Source organism: Oncorhynchus mykiss, chromosome 3 (assembly GCF_013265735.2).
Source record: "Oncorhynchus mykiss isolate Arlee chromosome 3, USDA_OmykA_1.1, whole genome shotgun sequence".
NCBI classification, from domain to species: domain Eukaryota; kingdom Metazoa; phylum Chordata; class Actinopteri; order Salmoniformes; family Salmonidae; genus Oncorhynchus; species Oncorhynchus mykiss.
The window spans coordinates 39,367,799-39,385,934 of NC_048567.1; positions in this window are offsets into that span (position 1 = coordinate 39,367,799).

Sequence of the window (18,136 nt, forward strand, 5' to 3'; positions counted from 1 at the left end):
CAGGAACGCACAATTCCTCCATCAGTGCTCAGACTGTCCGCAATAGGCTGAGAGAGGCTGGACTGAGGGCTTGTAGGCCTGTTGTAAGGCAGGTCCTCACCAGACATCACCGGCAACAACGTCGCCTATGGACACAAACCCACTGTCGCTGGACCAGACAGGACTGGCAAAAAGTGCTCTTCACTGACGAGTCACGGTTTTGTCTCACCAGGGGTGATGGTTTGCGTTTATCGTCGAAGGAATGAGCGTTACACCGAGGCCTGTACTCTGGAGCGGGATCGATTTGGAGGTGGAGGGTCCGTCATGGTCTGGGGCGGTGTGTCACAGGATCATTGGACTGAACTTGTTGTCATTGCAGGCCATCTCAACGCTATGCGTTACAGGGAAGACATCCCCCTCCCTCATGTGGTACCCTTCCTGCAGGCTCATCCTGACATGACCCTCCGGCATGAAAATGCCACCAGCCATATAGCTCGTTCTGTGCGTGATTTCCTGCAAGACAGGAATGTCAGTGTTCTGCCATGGCCAGCGAAGAGCCTGATTTCAATCCTTTGAGCACGTCTGGGACCTGTTGGATTGGAGGGTGAGGGCTAGGACCATTCCCCCCCTGAAATGTCCAGAAACTTGCAGGTGCCTTGGTGGAAGAGTGGGGTAACATCTCACAGCAAGAACTGCCAAATATTTCGCAGTTCATGAGTAGGAGATGCACTGCAGTACTTAATGCAGCTGGTGGCCACACAAGATACTGACTGTTACTTTTGATTTTGACCCCCCCTTTTTTCAGGGACACATTATTCCATTTCTGTTAATCACATGTCTGTGGAACTTGTTCAGTTTATGTCTCAGTTGTTGAATCTTATGTTCATACAAATATTAGCACGTTAAATTTGCTGACAATAAACGCAGTTGACAGTGAGAGGACGTTTCTTTTTTTGACTTTAGACTACCAGTGGGGGTTCCTTGAGGAGGTGTGCAATTTATTTTGTCTGATTGCAGAATATGCCAGAGCTTTTTCAGGATTGCTTAAATTATCTCCGAACGCTTGTTGTACTTGGTACAAAAGAAGGTTGCTGTGTTTTTCTTCATTGGTTGAGTTTTTAGTAATTCCTCTCCCGGTTTTTGAGATACTTTCATCATTGCATTATCAATAGTTTTGTCCTTGTAGCCTCTCATTTTGAATGTATCTTTTGTTTTCTAGCATTACTGTCAAAATCTTTCTTGTGACCACAGATTCGTTTAACCCTGCATAACTGGCTATATGGTAGACCATTCTTGAGGGGAAGGGGAAGCATACTATCAGCACATAGCAAGGTATTGCGATCTGTCTGTGTGCAATGCATCATTCTCTTTGATGATTCATAAGTCCAGGTAGTTTATTTTTGCCTCATCAGTCTGCATGGTGAATTTGTGGTATTCTGAGCTCTCGTTTAGTAGAGTTTGGAATTCATTTAGTTCCAAACGACTTTCTTCCGAGAGTACAAAGACATCATCTATGTATCTCTTTCATACGAGCATTTAAGAAAGTAAGTGGTGTGTCTCTGTTTGTAAAGGAGTGCTTCCTCAAATTGTCCCACATACAGGTTTGCATAGTTGGGGGAAAAGGGGGAGCCCATGGCTACACCCCGAATTTGAAGGAAAAGGTCTGACTCAAAGACAAAGTAGTTCTAGGATAATACCAGTTCAATGAGTTGCAGGATGTAGTCATTTGATGGAGCAAGGGTAGAGTCTCTCTGCTGAAGTGAGTGTTACAGTGCCTACAGGCCTCTGCAGTAAGTGTTGCAGTGCCTGCAGTGTGTGAGATGTTAGTTTTACAAGCTCTCCACATCAAAAGTGTCCAGCAGGATGCCCTATGGTATCCTTCCTAAGCCCTCTATCAATGAGATCATGTGATTAGTGTATTTGATATAAGATGGAAGATTCTCAACCATCGGTTTTATGTGGTAATCCATGTTGGATGTCACAGAGTCGATTGCTGCTACAATGGGTCTACCTGGAGGAGGAGACCTGCAGTGGTCTAAGGCACTGCATCTCAGTGCAAGAGGTGTCACTACAGTACCTGGTTCAAATCCAGGCTGTATTACGTCTGGCTGTGATTGGGAGTCCCATATGGTGGCGCACAATTGGCCCAGCATCATCCGGGTTTGGACGGGGTAGGCCGTCATTGTAAATAAGAATTTGTTCTTAACTGACTTACCGAGTTAAAAAATGTATTACAAAAATGCAGCTCTGACATTGCTCGTCCATATATTTATATATTCTTAATTACATTCCTTTACATACAGTTGGACAAAAAAGTATTTAGTCAGCCACCAATTGTGCAAGTTCTCCCACTTAAAAAGATGACAGAGGCCTTTCATTTTCATCATAGGTACACTCAACTAAGACAGACAAAATGAGAGAAAACCAATCTAGAAAATCACATTGTAGGATTTTTAATGAATTTATTTGCAAATTATGGTGGAAAATAAGTATTTGGTCAATAACAAAAGTTTATATCAATACTTTGTTATATACCCTTTGTTGGAAATGACAGAGGTCAAACATTTTCTGTAAGTCTTCACAAGGTTTTCACATACTGTTGCTGGTATTTTGGCCCATTCCTCCATGCAGATCTCCTCTAGAGCAGTAATGTTTTGGGGCTGTTGCTGGGCAACACAGACTTTCAACTCCCTCCAAAGATTTTCTATGGGGTTGAGATCTGGAGACTGGCTAGGCCACTCCAGGACCTTGAAATGCTTCTTGCTGAAAGACCCAGCCACGTTTCATCTTCAATGCCCTTGCTGATGGAAGGAGGTTTTCACTCAAAATCTCACGATACATGGCCCCATTCATTCTTTCCTTTACACGGATCAGTCGTCCTGGTCCCTTTGCAGAAAAACATCCCCAAAGCATGATGTTTCCACCCCCATGTTTCACAGTAGGTATGGTGTTCCTTGGATGCAACTTAGCATTCTTTGTCCTCCAAACATGACAAGTTGAGTTTTTACCAAAAAGTTATATTTTGGTTTCATCTGACCATATGACATTCTCCCAATCTTCTTCTGGATCATCCAAATGCTCTCTAGCAAACTTCAGACGGGCCTGGACATGTACTGGCTTAAGCAGGGGGACACGTCTGGCACTGCAGGATTTGAGTCCCTGGCGGCGTAGTGTGTTACTGATGGTAGGCTTTGTTACTTTGGTCTCAGCTCTCTGCAGGTCATTCACTAGGTCCCCCCGTGTGGTTCTGGGATTTTTGCTCACTATTCTTGTGATCATTTTGACCCCACGGGGTGAGATCTTGCCTGGAGCCCCAGATCGAGGGAAATTATCAGTGGTCTTGTATGTCTTCCATTTCCTAATAATTGCTCCCACAGTTGATTTCTTCAAACCAAGCTGCTTGCAGTCTTCCCAGCCTGGTGCAGGTCTACAATTTTGTTTCTGTCCTTTGACAGCTCTTTGGTCTTGGCCATAGTGGAGTTTGGAGTGTGTCCCAGATGATAATATATGCATATTATTATTACTATTGGATAGAAAACACTCTGAAGTTTCTAAAACTGTTTCAATTATGTCTGCGAGTAAAACAAAACTCATATGGCAGGCAAACTTCCAAACAGCAAGTGAGAATTCTGAAAAGGGTCGATGTGAAAGTCATCACCGATTCAATTCCCTGTAGTTTATGGATCTGTTTGCACTTCATATGCCTTCCACTAGATGTCAACAGTCAGTAGAACGTGGAATGAAGCCTCTAGTGTGATGCGGAGCCGGATGGGAGCTACTTGAGTCACTGGTCTGGCAGATTGCCAGTTCCTGGTCACGCGCGCTAGTCATGGAATGGCAATGTGTGCCATTACTTATACAGATATGAAGAAATGCTCCGGTTGGAACGTTTTTGGATATATATGATAACATCCTGAAGATTGATTCTCTACTAAGTTTGACCAGTTTATTCGACTTGTAATATAACTTTTTGAAGTTTTCGTCCAACGTTTGCCTTCACTTGCGCCAGTGTTTGGACACATGTACTACACATGCTATCTAAAGTTGCTAATATGACATAAGTAATGGACATTAACGAACAAAAAAAAGATTTATAGTGGAAATAGGATTCCTGGCATTGTATTCTGATGAAGATAATCAAAGGTAAGGGAATATTTATGATGTAATTTCATATTTCTGTTGACTCCAACATGGCGGAGAAATGTTATTTATATTTGAGCGCCGTCTCAGATTATTGCATGGTGTGCTTTTTACTAAAGTAAAAAAAAAATCTGACACAGCGGTTGCATTAATTATATGTAAAACATGTATCTTTCATCAAAGTTTATGATGAGTATTTCTGTTATTTGACGTGACTCTCTGTAATTACTCCGGATATTTTGGAGGCATTTCTGAACATGGCGCCAATGTAAACCGAGATTTGTGGATATAAATATGCACATTATCGAACAAAACACAAATGTATTGTGTAACATGATGTCCTATGAGTATCATCTGATGAAGATTATCAAAGGTTAGTGATTAATTGTATCTCTATTTCTGCTTTTGTGACTACCTTTGGCTGGGAAAAATGGCTGTGTTTTTTGGATTTGGTGGTGATCTAACATAAATATATGTTGTGTTTTCACTGTAAAACATTTTTAAAAATCGGACACGATGGGTAGATTAACAAGATGTTTATCTTTCATTTGCTGTATTAGACTTGTTAATGTGTGACAGTTAAATATTTCAAAAAATTTTTTTTGAATTTCGCACGCTGCCTTTTCAGACGATACATGGACAATACATACAACAACTGCTAGAAATAATAGGACATCATGAAACATCTAAGAAGCCAGGCCTGATGTTTATAGCGGTTTTGAAAAGTAATTTGATAAAGTAAGACTGGATTTTATTTATAAATGCCTGGATTTTTTAAATTTCGGTGATTCTCTTCTAAAATAAGTAAAAGTAATGTAAAGCAACCCCAGGTGTAAAATAGGAAATAACGGCTACTTCTCAGAGAGTTTTGAATTGTCAAGAGGAGTTAAACAAGGGTGTCTGCTGTCACCATATCTATTTGTTATGGCCATTGAAATGCTAGCTATTAAAATCACCTCCAATAACAACATTAGAGGATAAGAAATCCAAGGCTTAAAATCAAAGGTGTACATGTTCTGTATGCCGATGCCTCAAGTTTGATATTAAGTCCGCAAGATAGATCTCTGCAATGTCTCATTGAAGATCTAGATAACTTTTCTGGACTCTCTGGACTAAAACCTAATAATGATTAGTGTACAATATTACGTATTGGATCATTAAAAATACAACCTTGACATTACCCTCCAGTTTAATAACTTCTTATGGCTTGGTGGCAGTATTTCGACGTCTGGATGAGAAGCGTGCCCAAAGTAAACTGCCTGTTACTCGGATATGCATATAGGATATGCATATAACTGGTAGATTTGGATAGAAGACACTCTAAAGTTACATCTGTGAGTATAACATAACTGATATGGCAGGCGAAAACCTGAGGAAAATCCATCCAGGAAGTGGGATTTTTTAAATGTTTGTATTTAATGGGTTAGGACCCAGATTGCAGTTCCTATGGCTTCTATTAGATGTCAACAGTCTTTAGACATTGTTTCAGGCTTGTTTTCTGAAAAATGAAGAAGAATGAGACCTTTCTCTCAGTGGACTGAGGAAGAATGCAGAGCTGGTTTGGGCGCGTGACGAAGGCCACCCTTCGTTGTTTTTCCTTTCCATTGAATACGCTATTGTCCTGTTGAAATATTATTGATTAATTAGACAATTGACAACCTGAAGATTAACTTCTTATGGGCAGGTGGGATGGTAGCATCCCACCTCGACAGCATCCGGTGAAATTGCAGAGTGCGAAATTCAATATACAGAAAGACTCATAATAAGCGAGGCGCTGTCCTCAGATAATCACATGGTATGCTTTCACCATAAAGCCTTTTTGAAATCTGACAAAGCGGCTGGATTAACAAGAAGTTAATCTTTAAACCGATGTATAACACTTGTATTTTTTATGAATGTTAATTATGACTATTTCTATATTTTGAATTTGGCGCTCTGCAATTTCACCGGATGTTGTCGAGGTGGGTTGCTAGCGGAACGCCTGTGCCAGAAAGGTTAAAACCTCTTAGAGCTCCCCCCTACTTTGTGCAATTTCTGCCTGAAGACATACCCAAATCTAACAGCCTGTAGCCCAGGCACAGAACCAAGGATATGCATATTCTTGGTACCATTTGAAAGACAACACTCTGAAGTTTGTGTTAATGTGAATTGAATGTAGGAGAATATAACACAATAGATCTGGTTTAGATAAAACAATGAAGAATAACATATGTTTTTTATTTTTATTTTTGTATCATCATCTTTAAAATGAACAAGATAAAACAAACATTCAGATAGGATGATGGGGACAATTTCAGTGAAAAATACAAGAGGGCAACAGTACTCATATCCACATGACATTTCTCATGAAGTCACCCAGGTGTCCCACACAAGTAGCCCAAATGTACCCAAGTGGCCAAATTGGTGAAGGTATACATTTTGAAACAAATAACTATATACAAAATACCAAAATGGTATTCTAACACACCCCCCCCCCAAAAAAAAAGAGAAAAAAAAAAAAAAAAAAAAGGAAAAATAAATAAATAAATAAATAAATAAATAAATATATATATATATATATATATATATATATATATATATATATATATATATATATATATATATATATATGCTCAGATAATCGCATCGTATTCTTTCGCAGTAAATCCTTTTTTAAATCTGACAACGCAGTTGGATTAGCAAGATTCTAGGCTTTCGAAACATGTGAGACACTTGTATTTTCATGAATGTTTAATATGACTATTTATGTAGCGATCACCGTATGTTGTGGAATTTCAGCCCGCTAGCGTGCACAGAGGTTAAACCCTTCACAATGAAGATCTGTGAAGTAATTTGGATTTTTACGAATTCTCTTTGAAAGACAGGGTCCTGAAAAAGGGATTATTCTTTTTTTGCTGAGTTTATATAGAAGAGGCCCTCGACATGGGATTAATCCGTCCAACCATGTCTCCGGCTGCATCCAGTTTCTTTTTGTGAAGAAAAAGGATGGTAGTGTCCGTCCCTGCAGAGATTACCTACCCCTCAATGACCTTACCATCAAGAATTGTTTCTTTCTTCCTCTGATTCCGGCCACACTAGAACAAGTGGGACAGGCTACCATCTACTCCAAACTGGACCTACGCAGTGCTTACAAACGGGTCCATATCCAAAGTGGGGATGAGTGGAAGACTGCGTTCATCACTGCTAGGGGTCACTACAAATACCTTTTATGCCCTACAGTCTCACCAATGCTCCTGCAGTCTTCCAGTCCTTCATGAATGGAGTTTTCCAGGACATGATCAACCAGTTCATCATCGTGTACATTGACGATATCTGATCTACTTTCACTCCCTTGCAGAACACGTACAGCATGTGAAACAGGTCCTCCAACAAATACAGGACCACCATCTTTATGTCAAGGCTGAGAAAAGTGCCTTTCACGTTACTATGGTAACCTTCCTAGGGTTCGTGCTGACACCAGGAGGGGTTAACATGACGAAGGCAAAGTCACAGCTGTGATTAACTGGCCCAAACCTACCACCGTAAAGGAACTACAACGGTTCCTAGGGCTCTCCAACTACTACTTCCGGTTCATCCGAAACTGCAGCAGCACAACCGCTCCTCTCTCAGCTCTCACCAGCCAAAATACCCGTATCCTCCAATGGACCGACACCACCCCTACTGCATTTGAGACCTTTCAATGCCTGTTCACCTCTGCACCCATCCTTAGGCATCCAGATCCTACTCTTCCTTTTGTTCTGGAGTTGGATACTTCTGAAGTCGGCGTAGGAGCGGTTCTCTCTCAGCGGGTCAAGAGCTTCTCACCATGAAGTTGGCTATCGAAGAGTGCCACTGGTTAGAGGGAGCTCACCCATTCCTTGTCCTTAATGACCACCTCAATTTGGAGTACTTAAGAAGTGCTAAGAGGCTCAACCCCAGACAGGCTCGCTAGGCACTCTTCTTCACCCGCTTCAACTTCACCGTCACCTATCTACCCGGCAAGAAAAATGTGGAGGCTGATTCCTATGACTCCCCTTCCTCTAACCCAGCTCCCAAGCCCATGCTGCCTCCGTCTTGCGTCGTGGGACCCATACAGTGGGAAATCCAATCAGCCGTCCAAGAGGCCCTATGCCAAAACCCAGCACCTTCCGAAACCCCTGCAGGCAAGGCCTACGTTCCGGCGTCCGTCAGACCCCAACTAATGCATTGGTGCCATACCTCGCTGAGTTCTGGCTTTCCTGGAATCACCTGGACCACGGAGCTACTGACACGCAAGTTCTGGTGGTCATCCCTACCAGCAGACGTCCGAGATTACGTTCTCTCCTGTCCTGTCTGTGCATGGGCAAAGAGCCCTTGCCAACTACCTACCGGTAAACTCGAGCCTTTACCTATTTCACACAGACCATAGTCTCACATTGCCATGGATTTCCTCATGGATCTGCCAGACTCTTCGGGCTTCAAACCTATTTAAGTTGTAGTGGACCTGTTCTCCCAGATGAGCGGACTCATCCCCCTTCCGCATCTACCTAATGCCATGGAAATGGCTGAGTGCATGTTCCAACAGGTGTTTCGTCTGTATGGGATTCCAGAAGACATTGCTTTGGATTGGGGACCCCAGTTCGATCGGGGACCCCAGTTCATCTCCAGGGTGTGGCGAGCCTTCTGCGACCGACTGGGGATCTCCATCAGCCTATCCTCCGGATACCATCCCCAAACCAACAGGCAGGTGGAACATCTGAATCGGGAAATAGGGAAGTACTTTCACCAACACTGCACCCACCAACCACACGAGTGGAGTCGCTATCTAGCCTGGGCCAAATACTCACAGAACTTCCTGTGGCATTCCTCACTCCATCTCACTCCTTTTCAGTGTGTCCTCGGGTACCAACCCCCCCGTGTTCCCATGGGAGACCGAGCCCGGAACTGTGCCTGCCGTCAATAAGTGATTTTGACGGAGCGAGCAAGTTTGGGAGACCGCACATCGGCATCTCCATCAAGCTTCCCTCGCCAGTCAGCGAACCGTTTCTGGGAGAGGGAAGCTTGGAGGTGCCAATAGCTGAAATGGTCCACCCACACAGACACTGTGGTCTTCAACCTCAAACTTTTACAGATGCACAATTGAGAGCATCCTGTTGGCTGTACCACCGCCTGGTACGGAAACTGCACAGCCCACTCCAGCTCTCCAGAGGGTGGTGCAGTCTGCACAACGCATCACCGGGGGCAAACTAAATGCCCTCGTTGTAGGTAGCCATTTTCCCATTGTGCTTTGTGGGATCTTATCTATGTATAGTTGCCTGTGAGCATTATATTAGCTTCACGTTTCGTTTAATTGTTTTGTTCTTTAAAATTTTCTATTCCAAAATAAGGATTGGAAACATGCCATGCTGCATCTTGGTCCACTCCTTATAACGATCGTGACAACAAAGTTCTCCCTCAACCTCCATTTTGGAAAATCGGACAATAATTCTAGCCTTCTGATTCCTGCGACCAAGCAAAAACTAAAGAAGGAGGGTCCAGCAACTCGCTCATTACAGAAGTGGTCAGATGACGCTGATGCTACGCTCCAGGACTGTATTGCTAGCACAGACTGGAATATGTTCCGGGATTCATCTAATGGCATTGAGGAGTATACCTCCTCAGTCACCGGCTCCATCAATAAGAGCATCGACGAAGTCATCCCCACAGTGACCATAGGTACATTTCCCACCCAGAAGCCATGGATTACAGGGAACATAGGGGGGGGGGGCAACAGGCAGGCTGGTCATGGCTCACATCAACACCATCATCCCAGAAACCCTAGACCCACTCATATTCTCATACTTCCCCAACAGATCCACAGATGTCGCAATCTCAATCGCACTCCACACTGCGCTTTCCCACCTGAACAAAAGGAACACCAATGTGAGGATGTTATTCATTGACTACAGCTCAGCATTCAACACCATATTGCCCACAAAGCTCATCACTAAGCTAAGGACCCTGGGACTAAATGCCTCCCTCTGCAACTGAATCCTGGACTTCCTGATGGGCCGCTCCCAGGTGGTAAGGGTAGACAACAATACATCTGCCACGCTGATCCTCAACACAGGGGCCCATCAGGGGTTTGTGCTTAGTCCACTCCTGTACTCCCTGTTCACCTATGACTACATGGCCAGGCATGACACCATCATTAAGTTTGCTGATGACACAACGGTGATAGTTCTGATCAATGACAGTGATGAGACAGCTTATAAGGAGGTTAGAGACCTGGCAGTGTAGTGCCAGGACAACAACCTTTCCCTCAACATGACCAAGACAAATGAGATGACCCCCATTCACATCGACAGGGCTTTAGTGGAGTGGGTAGAGAGTTATGTTCCTTGGTGTCCACATCACCAACAAACTATCATGGTCCAAACACACCAAGAATGTAATGAAGAGGGCACAACAACGCCTTTTCCCTCTCAGGAGACGTTGGCATGGCTCTCCAGATCCTCAAAAAGTTCTACGGCTGCATCATCGAGAGCATCCTGACCAGTTGCATCGCCGCCTTGTATGGCAACTTCTTGGCATCTGACCATAAGGCGCTACAGAAGGTAGTGCGTACAGCTCAGCACATCACTGGGACCAAGCTTCCTGCCATCCAGGACCTATATACCAGGCGTGTCGGAGGAAAGCCCAAAATATGGTCAAAGACGAGTCATCCAAGTCATAGACTGTCTCTCTGCTACTTCACGGCAAGCGGTACCGGAGTGCCAAGTCTAGGTCCAAAAGGCTCCTCAACAGCTTCTACCCCCAAGCCATGAGACTGCTGAACTATGAATCAAATGGCCACCTGGACTATTTGCGTTGTGTGGTAGCAGGATTACAAGATTGTTATATTTATGCACAATATGGTTGTTTTATGAAATAGAGTAAGGTTCTTAGGACTCGCTCTCCCTTTCTGAGTTAACTGAGAGGAGTCTTTTGAAGCTTGGGCTGGCAACTGATTAAGTGATGGCTAGGCAAAAAACCTACAGCTGGCATTCCATAGATAAGATGTGGTTGGTGTCACCGAGATAGAGGTAGCCTAGAGGAACAGAACAAAGGCCTCAGTATTCCTACTTATCCTGGCATCTGGGAGACAGCACCAGAGGCAGATGACCACAGGATGAACCCAAAGTGGCTTATGGTGCCCCCCAATATATATGGGAGGAGTGACTAACCATTATTGGTATCAGCTATATAAGAAACAGCATGGTCTGTAAAGGGTAGACTCTCGGCTCAACAGTCAAGGCTGTTAAGTTAACAACCTCACTATTGCAATAATTAATCAATATTAAATAAAGATTGTTTGAAGAAATGACCAAGTCTCTCTCAGTACTGAATTTCCACGACAATTCCCCCCATTTTTACACTGCTGCTACTCACTGTTTATTATCTATGCATAGTCACTTTACCCCTACCGACATTTACAAATTACCTCGACTAACCTGTACCCCCGCACACTGACACGATATAAATATCCCCTGAATTTAGCCTTAGTGTCATTTTTTACTGTAGTTGATTTAGTAAATATTTTCTTAACTCTATTTGCTTAAAACTGCATTGTTGGTTGAGGGTTTGTAAGTAAGCATTTCAAAGTAAGTTGGCGCATGTGACAAATACAAATCTGATTGATGTCTGCCACATCTGTGAAAGGGGAATGTGTTGTTTGTTGATTGAAAAATAAGAAAACGTAAAAAAAATATATATATATATATAAACATCTCCTTTTTCGATATAACTATACAAAAAATATCCACGTCACCAAAATAATTGTTTAAAACACACTGTTTTGCAATGAATGTCTACAGTAGCCTCAACATCACTCCGTAGAGTAGCACCATGGACGGCTGGCTTCCGTTCTCCTGTGGGTACATTGACTTCAATACAAAATCTAGGAGGCTCATGGTTCTCACCCCCTTCCAGAGACTTACACAGAAATTATGACAACTTTCGGAGGACATCCTTCAACCTTTCAGAGCTCTTGCAGCATCAACTGACATGTTGTCCACCCAATCAAAGGATCAGAGAATGAATCTAGTACTGAATGCATAAGCTACAGCTAGCTAGCACTGCAGTGCATACAATATGGTGAGTTGTTGTCTCAAAGAGAGAGAAAGACGATAGTTTCACAGTTTTTAACAAATTAATTTATTCAAAAATGAAGGAGAAGCAAGAGAGCGAGAAACAGAGAGAGAGTGGTGTGGGTAGAGTGATTGACTAAAGAGAGGTGGAGGAGGAGAAGACGAGGGGACCTATGGGCCACAATGAGCGTGAAAGTCCACAGCCAGAGGGAGAGAGCAAAGTAATTAGGTTAAGTATCTATAATCCCCTCAGTTCGTGAAAGCACCACTTACACAAAAACAAACAGTATACAGGATACACACGTGTAACTGGCATATACTCGAAGGCAATACTCATAAATGACATGCAGTGGGTCCTCATTTAAAAGTTGCATCATACCGCAGCACAGCTTGCAGGACGCTGCGGTATAGCATGGGAGTGTTGGAGTGCATGACGTCATAGTATTTTATTGTCAGCCATTGTTGCCATTAATGCTAGTTCAACCACAGAGGTCCATGCAGGCCAGACATTTTGATTGTAATACCCTATCTGAAAGAGCATATTCCAAGGTTTTTAATTAACCTAGTTTTGCCAAACAACACAACAAATTGAGCAGATTGTGTTCTCTGTTTCAAAATAAAACATTTTCCAAGAATAACTGCAGCTCCATGAGTACTGAATCACCAAATACCCATTTAGGGAAAATATTTTATTATATTTTATTATGTTATATTCATATTGTAAAGGGCTGGGGAATATAAGTGTGTGACGTCTGCTACGGAAATGAACAAGTAAATTTATTTGACACGGCGTAGCCATAGCCTCAGCTACTACAGCACAGATAAATACATCTTAAAACATTCTGTTATTTTGAAATAAATTGTCTTAGTACCATGTTTTTATGACCTTCCCAAACAAAATATTAATGGATTTTTTTATGATTGTCGATTTGAAATGTATATATTGTATTAGACTGGCAGCTATTGGTAGGCTACTAGTCAAGTTCAGGCTATTCCACTGTTAACACGCATACGGTGCAGCAGACCTTTGTCCTTTATGACATTTCTCTCAATGTAGGCCTACTCTAGAGTGTAAAATACACATATTTAGGAAATGTCAGGGACAAGTGGGTTCAAGGTTTTCATTTACATTAAGTTATTGAAATGACATGGAGCTGTAGACCTAAGAGTCCTGTTAACTGTAGCTGTCGTAACGTAATTTACTTATTGTCCTAAAGGCTTACTTTAATATATAAATATATATATACAGCTGAAGTCGGAAGTTGACATACACTTCACAAATTTCTTGTTAAAACCTCTTTGGGATAGGCGTACCCCTACCGCCCGGCCTCGACAACATCCGTTGAAATTGCAGAGCGCGAAATTTAAATGACAAAAATCGTAATATTACACATTCATGAAAATACAAGTGCCATGCAGCACATTTTTCAAAAACAAGCCTTAAACTCTTTAAATACTGTTGACGTCTAGTGGAAGCCCTAGGAACTGCCATCTGGGAGGTATTCCTTTTATATTCCCATTGACAGCCATTGTAATCAGTGGTGAGCTGGGAAAAAACTATTCTGGATGGATTGTCGCCTACCATATCAAGTTCTGTTATACTCACAGACATTATTTTAATAGTTTTTGAGTGTTTTCTATCCAATACTACCAATATACATATCCTAGCTTCTGGGCCTGAGTAATAGGCAGTTTACTTTGGGCACCTCATTCATCCAAATTTCCAAAAACTGCCCCCTAACCCGAAAAAGTTTTTTACAAACTATAGTTTTGGCAAGTAGGTTAGGACATCTACTTTGTGCATGACACAAGTCATTTTTCCAACAATTGTTCACAGACAGATTATTTCACTTATAATTCACTGTACCATTTACATACACTAAGTTGACTGTGCCTTTAAACAGCTCAGAAAATTCCAGAAAATTATGTTATAGCTTTATAAGCTTCTGACAGGCTAATTGACATTTTTGAGTCAATTGGAGGCGTACCTGTGGATGTATTTCAAGGCATACCTTCAAACTCAGTGCCTCTTTGCTTGACATCATGGGAAAATCAAAAGAAATCAGCCAAGAACTCAGAAAATAAATTGTAGTCTGGATCAACAAGTCTGGTTCATCCTTTGGAGCATTTTCCAAACGCCTGAAGGTACCACGTTCATCACAAACAATAGTACGCAAGTATAAACACCATGGAACCTCGCAGCCATCATACCGCTCAGGAAAGAGACACGTTCTGTCTCCTAGAGATGAACGTACTTTGTTGCGAAAAGTGAAAATCAATCCCAGAACAACAGCAAAGGTCCCTGTGAAGATGCTGGAGGAAACCGGGACAAAAGTATCTATTTCCACAGTAAAATGAGTCCTATATATTGACATAACCTGAAAGGCCGCTCGGCAAGGAAGAAGCCACTGCTCCAATACCGCATAAAAAAAAGCCAGACTACGGTTTGCAACTGCACATGGGGACAAAGATCGTACTTTTTGGAGAAATGTCTTCTGGTCTGATGAAACAAAAATAGAACTGTTTGGCCATAATCACCATCGTTATGTTTGGAGGAACAAGGGGGAGGTTTGCATGCAGAAGAACACGATCCCAACCGTGAAGCACAGGGTGGCAGCATCATGTTGTGGGGGTGCTTTGCTGCAGGAGGGACTGGTGCACTTCACAAAATAGATGGCATCATGAGGTAGGGAAATTATGTGGATATATTGAAGCACCATCTCAAGACAGCAGTCAGGAAGTTAAAGCTTGGTTGAAAATGGGTCTTCCAAAAGGACAATGACCCAAAGCATACTTCCAAAGTTGTGGCAAATTGGCTTAAGGACAACAAAGTCAAGGTATTGGAGTGACCATCACAAAGCCTTGACTTCAATCCTATAGAATATTTGTGGGCTGAACTGAAAAAGCGTTTCCGAACAAGGAGGCCTACAAACCTGACTTTGTTACATCAGCTCTGTCAGGAGGAATGGGCCAAAATTCACCCAACTTATTGTGGGAAGCTTGTGGAAGATTACCCAAAATGTTTGACCCAAGTTAAACAATTTAAAGGCAATGCTCCCGAATACTAATTGAGTGTATGTAAACTTCTGACCCACTGGGATTGTGATGAAAGAAATCAAAGCTGAATTAAATAATTATCTCTACTATTATTCTGACATTTCACATTTTTTAAATAAATAGTGATCCTAACTGATCTAAGACAGGGAATATTTTCCTGTTTATATTGTTTGAAATTTAGCTTAATTTTTTTTTTCACCTTTATTTAACCAGGTAGGCTAGTTGAGAACAAGTTCTCATTTGCAACTGCGACCTGGCCAAGATAAAGCGTAGCAATTCAACACATACAACAACACAGAGTTACACATGGAATAAACAAAACACACAGTCAATAATACAGTAGAACAAAAGAAAACAAAAAGTCTATATACAGTGAGTGCAAATGAGGTAAGTTAAGGAAATAAATAGGCCATGGTGGTGAAGTAATTACAATATAGCAATTAAACACTGGAATGGTAGATCAGCAGAAGGTGTATGTTCAGGTAGAGATACTGGAGTGCAAAGGAGCAAAATAAATAAATAAATACCAGTATGGGGATGAGGTAGGTAGATGGGCTGTTTACAGATAGGCTAAGTACAGGTGCAGTGATCTGTAAACTGCTCTGACAGCTGGTGCTTAAAGCTAGTGAGGGAGATGTGAGTCTCCGGCTTCAGAGATTTTTGCAATTGATTAATATTATAGTGTTTTTATTCCAAGAAAAACAAAAATGCATTTTACAGTACCCTATGTAGGCCTCAGGGTTTCCATTAGCAAAATGTGGCGTTGTACAACATGACCCGTCCGGAGGAGGCCTAGGCAACTAAGCGACTGTGTGAAAATCTAAATTATCCTAACATTTCCACAGCCTAATTGTAGGCTAACCAATAGCCAACAGGAGATTCAGTGGAAATAATAATCTGATTGATTTATAAATACCAGTCCCCATGCTTGTCTCAAAGCAGCATGAAATAGTTGACCACACACGGGTAGGCTATTCCTGTGTCTACACAGGCAACACAATTCTGATCTTTTTTTCACTAATTGGTCTTTTGACCAATCAGATCAGCTCTGAAAAATATCTGAAATGCAAAGATCTGATGTGATTGGTCAAAACACCAATTACTGGGAAAAAGATCATAATTGATTTGCCTGTGTAAACACAGCCATATTGGTGAACTCAAGGAATAACATACTGTATCACACATTGAGATGAAAAGCAATAATCCAAGTTATAATCCAAACTAGAATTTATTTTCCACCATAATTTGCAAATTAATTCATTAAAAATCCTAAAATGTGATTTTCTGGATTTCTTTTCTCATTTTGTCTGTCATAGTTGAAGTGTACCTATGATGAAAATTACAGGCCTCTCTCATCTTTTTAAGTGGGAGAACTTGCACAATTGGTGGCTGACTAAATACTTTTTTGCCCCACTGTATGTTGTAGTGGTGGAGTAGGGGCCTGAGGGCACAGTCTTGGCAGCAGCTAATGGGGATCCATAATAAATACAAATACAGGAGACAAACTTAGATCCAAAATAAATCCATAGAAACACATTGGGCTTACTTTGGACAAATTTTGGCAAAAGTGAAACGTCTCACTTCGCCTCTTCCTCTTTGTCCCAACCACTTCCTCTATTCCAGATTGACATCATTAACTTGTAGACTCGTATGCCGTGGCATTGACACATTGTGGGAAGCAACAAGTCTGCCTAGGGAGATTAATCACTGTGTCGGTTTTGATGAGATGTTAATTAGGTTTGAATATTTATAATGAGGCGAAGCCAGGAGTTAGAGTACAAATCTAGGATCAGACTTTCACATCGCCAATGTTCTTATTACTGTTCATAACTGTCAGTCAAGAATTGGGGAACATTTTCTATCAAAAAAGGGTTCAAATAGGTCTATTGATTTGCAATTCAATAGACCTATGCATTCTGTAGTTCTTCAAAAGATAGAGGGTGAATTTGGAATAAGGGGGACGCTTTTAACATTTCCGTATTCTGTAACCTCTTTCGATATCTATCCAACATGTGATACATTTCTGAAATCCTCAAGATGTTTCTTAACCACACACACACACACACACACACACACACACAAAATATTGATATCATATTCACAGGAGGCATATTTGCATACACTGAGTCAAAACCATATTTTCAGTTCACATTTGGTAGAATGGAACAGCAGGTTAGACAAACAGGGACACCATTATTTTAGTCCTAATTGTACCGAATGACAATTCAATTTTGTATGATTAGGAAACATTTGAGGATTTCAGAAATGTATCATGTGTTGGGCTTATAGAGTACCAGTCAAAAGTTTGGACACACCTACTCGTTCAAGGATTTTTCTTTATTTTTACTGTTTTCTACATTGTAGAATAATAGTGAAGACATCAAAACTATGAAATAACACATATCATGTAGTAACCAAAAAAGTGTTAAACAAATCTAAATATATCTTAGATTCCTCAAAGTAGACACCCTTTCCCTTGATGACAGCTTTGCACACACTCTTGGCATTCTCTCAACCAGCTTCATGAGGCAGTCACCTACTAGGGCAAGAACAGGAAACAGAAACGACAGTTCATAATTACTTTAAGACAAGAAGGTCAGTCAATCCAGAGAATGTCAAGAACTTTGAAAGTTTCTTCAAGTGCAGTCGCAAAAACCATCAAGCGCTATGATGAAACTGGCTCTCATGAGGACCGCCACAGGAAAGGAAGACCCAGAGTTACCTCTGCTGCAGATGATACGTTCATTAGAGTTACCAGCCTCAGATCGCAGCCGAAATAAATGGTTCACAGAGTTCAAGTAACAGACAAATCTCAACATTAAATGTTCAGAGACTGCGTGAATCAGGCCTTCATGGTCAAATTGCTGCAAAGAAACCACTACTAAAGGACACCA